This window comes from Hordeum vulgare, chromosome 5H (assembly GCF_904849725.1).
Source record: "Hordeum vulgare subsp. vulgare chromosome 5H, MorexV3_pseudomolecules_assembly, whole genome shotgun sequence".
Classification (NCBI taxonomy): Eukaryota; Viridiplantae; Streptophyta; class Magnoliopsida; order Poales; family Poaceae; genus Hordeum; species Hordeum vulgare.
The window spans coordinates 57,001,287-57,005,567 of NC_058522.1; the positions used below are offsets into that span (position 1 = coordinate 57,001,287).

General features: G+C 42.9%; 1 long non-coding RNA gene across 3 annotated transcripts; it reads right to left on the reverse strand.

Annotated features, from left to right (window-relative positions):
• Positions 1-814: 814 nt before the first annotated feature.
• Positions 815-3,431, reverse strand: LOC123395762. Of its 3 annotated transcripts, XR_006609821.1 has the most exons (6): positions 3,045-3,431; positions 2,882-2,955; positions 2,145-2,200; positions 1,873-2,042; positions 1,346-1,458; positions 815-1,028 (listed from the first exon to the last, which is right to left on the reverse strand). It is a non-coding gene; the product is annotated as an uncharacterized LOC123395762 (long non-coding RNA). The 3 variants fall into 3 exon arrangements; XR_006609820.1 differs by lacking the exon at positions 1,873-2,042; XR_006609819.1 differs by lacking the exons at positions 1,873-2,042; positions 2,145-2,200; positions 2,882-2,955; positions 3,045-3,431 and having other exon boundaries at positions 1,346-1,865.
• Positions 3,432-4,281: the final 850 nt, after the last annotated feature.

The following is a 4,281-nucleotide window of genomic DNA, read 5'->3' on the forward strand; positions in this document are numbered from 1 at the left end:
CAGCGGCGAGGACTAGCTGGAGAATCGAGGGCGGCCGAGGAAAGGGCTGGGAGCGGCAACAACAAAGAGAAGGGTCGGGAACGGCGGTGGAGGAGAGAAGGGCCGAGAGCGGCGACGACGGAGGGAAGGACCGGGAGCGGCGACGGCGAAGGGAAGGGCGATGGTGGCAGAGGGAAGGACCGAAAACGGCTCGATTCAGTTTTTTGCGATGGGACGAGGGGTTGAGCTCAATAGTGAACTCAGTGTAATAAGTGTGAAAACCAGGAGCAATGGGCTATACCCCTTTGCTTCTAAGTGAGCTTCTGCGCGAAGCTGCTCACCCCCGAGTTTTTTTGCATTGCAAAGAGGACTGTGATGAAAACAAGTTAAGCTAACTTATATAAATCGAGTATTTGGGCTTCTCACTTATTTTGACAATAAGCTAAAATAAGATGGAAAAGAACTCACCCTTAGACACTAGTTGGATGGAGGGCAAACCAACCTGTGGTTTGATGGTTAGAGAGACTAGTAAGCGTGCACGTGCAACACACGTCTTAAATGTTGACCAAATGGGTGCACATCTCAAACGTTGACTATACATTTTAATATAAAAAATGTACATATATATGAATTAAATGGATGCACATCTCAAACGTTGACTATACATTTTAGTACTGAAAACAATAGCAAATATACATGAATTAAACAAATACACAATGTTTTGTGGTGTTGCTCAAGTTGTATTTTCAAAAATGGGATGCCATGTAGTCATGTTGCTCCATAGAGATAGTATTATATCCTTTCATTCTCTCTGATAAGTTGGAAATGAAGAGCATTAGATTTAGTAATACATTTGTTAATTCCAGTGTCATACTTCTTAATGCAACATGATTCAGTAGACAACATGAGTTTATCCTAAGAGATCTGTTTGGAGAACAAAATAGAGCTACTATTTACACTCTTCAAGATCATATGCTATAGATTGTTTCCTCTTTTCCTGATGGTAGCATGCATATTTCCCCCACACTCTCGGTGGAACTCTCCATTTCCTGTGATTCATTCAGATTGAAGGGGAAATTGTCAAATAGGTATATAAATACATTTCTTAGAAGCTTAGATCATTAAGTAGGTCCATCTCATTCTGAAAGATACCGTAACTATAACTTGTATAATTCTGAAAGTATATGCATTTTGGACATTGACAAATCAATTGTGCCAAACTATAAAGTGAGTAAACCTGTGGAATAGATGAAAATATATTCAAAATCACACTTGTAAATTGATATTCATAATGCCTTTCACCATGATCTGCGATTATTAAGTCTTTCATATGCTACTATTGCATGTTGAAGTACCAACAACTCACCTATTGAGTAGTCATACATCTTAGAGGTTATGATCTTCAACATCCTATCACAAACCCATGGCCTCGCACACACACCAAATTTTGCATGTTGTGGCAGCAAAACCAGTAATAACCTGCCAAGATATAAAACCAATACAAGAAAGACCTTTATTTTCTCATACATGATTTTTCTTCTTAATTGGCTAGACAATTAGGAGAAGCGGTAAGAAATTTAATTGGAATGAAGATAAGATCAAATAATCAATTTGAAATATTTAAAGGATCAAAAGGAGGGAATTCACAATCTCACTAAACCACTATCAAATTCATGAACAACATCTTGTGCTTCCGGGTAAATCTGGGCATGCGCAGCCCGGCCCGGCCGGCCCGATCCGACCGGGCCCGAAAATCCCGGGCCGGGCCGGGCCTGATCGTGCCATCGGGCCGGACTCGACCTGAAAAGTGAGCTCGAAGAGCAGACCGGGCCGAGCTGAGGCTTGCAAAATGTATTTTTAAGCCTAGATCGGGCCAGGCCTGTCGGGCTTTACCGGGCTTCGCATGTTCGGGTCAGGTTCAGGCCCGATTTGTTAGGCCCGACGACCGGGTCGGGCCTGGCTCAGGCTTGAGTTTTCCCGTTCGGGCTTTTTAAAGCCCGATCCGAAACCCGGCCCGGCCCGGACTATGCCCAGGTTTACTTCCGGGTAGTTATCATCCTCTCCTTCATGCGAGAGTGTGTGCCATTAGCATACAAATAAGAAAAAAGATTGATGGTCAAAGGAGAAGATTATATTTGTCCTTGCAGTAAGATTAGGAAGCACACCTGAGATGTATTTGTTTTAGCAGTTCATGAACTGAATATATCCTCGATCGGATTTCCTGATTGTCATGAAAACAATGAGCCTGGGAATAAATGATGCCAAATCCAGGAGAGAAAACTTCTACAGAAATAAACATAGCACCTGCAAGACATCTTAAAGCGAACATACCATGCTGTTGTAAAATGGATAAGTAATTTCTAAATGAAGATGAAAACTTGCTAAGTTGCATATCACATAGAGATATTGTAGAACAGACTTTGATGCTCCTGAAATCGCTATCACCAAGCATAGTGACCGTGGAATGTGGGGTTCAGAGCTATCCAACATAACAGTACCGCTAACTGATCTGGAGAGGACTCATCTCTCGATTCTGTGTCTATCGGTGTCATACTAATCTGGAGAGGACACACAGAGAGTTCCTTTCGATTTATTTTTCCAGTCATGTTTACCATGCAACTCGATGCTAAACACTGTGTGTACCCTAAAAAGCATGATACGTACAAAACCATAATTTCACTCAAAACACAGTAGAGTATACCCTCAAAATGATAAGATAATAAGTCCATGCACAACACACAATTTTGTCTTCTGTTTTCCAGATTTCCAACTGAAGCTCCCATGGAAGGTAAGCGGGCAATCCGATCAAAAAATCTTTTAGTGTGCATCTTGCATCACACACAGAATACGCGAGCAGTCTGATCTCAAAACACAGGTATTAGAAAAGTAGTATGTCAATTACCCGTGCTGAGACAATATGCGGACGCGTGGGGAAGAAGTTAAGAGCTCACACTTAAGAACCTTCACCTACAGAAGCTAAACAAAGATATCAGGCAAAATGATTGATCCATCATGTTAATGGCAGTGAGCAGCCTGGAAAATGTCGTACATGAGTAAGAAGTTACCATAGTCCAGGTCGGGGATACGGGTTGATGATGAGGACGCGGTGGAGCTTGCCGAAGCGAGACGCTGGAACTCGAGAGGCAGTCAAGGTCGGCCAGACGACCATGAAGCGGGCGAGGTCAGCGAGTCGTCCGTAGAGCGTGAGGATTGGAAGAAATGCTGCCGCCGGTGAGGAGGGCTCACGTTCGCCGCCAATCTGCCACCTCCGCGGCCGGCAAGCCCCTCTCGTTTACCCAGACGACAGGAACCGGGTGCCCCGCCATGGCCCTCCTTGGGGCTGGACCTAGCTTTGCCCCTGGGCGCCATCCGGCGGCGGTGAGACGGGGATGAGGTAGGGAAGGAAGGAGGGGCGGCTAGGGTTCTCCTTCGATTTGGGAGGCGACGTAGTGATGGCGATTTGGAAAGCCCTTTTTCCCTGACGAAGCGTTGTATGTTTACGGGCATGGAACATTCCTCTGCGGTGGAATGCGTTCAGCCTTTCTAAATTGCTAATTGCACACATAATTCGGATTAAACTACTTCTAACCATTCGATTTTATTCAATGAGGCTAATCTGACGGTGCTAATTAGGTTGGGTACATCTGCGGGGTGGCTTTAAGAAAGAATGAGTTTGCTTGTTTAATAGTAGTATAGATAGTGGTATCCTCAATCCACGAGGGTTCAAATCTTGATGCTTGCATTATTTCTGGATTTATTTCAGGATTTCCGGCGATACACTTTCAGTGGGAGGAGACGTTCCCGTCAACTACGAGGTGACTTCGTAAATCTCAAGATGATATGTCGGCTTAGTCTCTCAAAGGTGCTCATAAGGATAGGATGCGTGTGTGCGTTCATAGGAATGAGTGTATGCGCTTGTGTCTATACTATATTCAAAAAATAGTTGGATGGAGGGAGTGAAAAATTAATCAAGATTTCTGAAAAAGAAAAATCACCATCAGCACTGACCATTTTCTTGGATTACTATGGTTCAGCAGACAATTGCTATGAAGGCAATTCTACATCAACGCCTATGCATTAGAAAATGGTTGCACACATGAAAACATGGATTTTTAAACATGTTCGAGTTACGATATCCTTTTCCCTGATGCAAAGATTCATGTGCTTACTTTGTTTTTAAATATAAGTTTTTTTAATAAAAAGGTACCCACGAAGTAAAATAAGTAAATTTACATTTTAATGTACGTTTATATACATTCGTATGTAGTTTCTAGTAAACTTTTTAAAAAACTAATCTTTTCT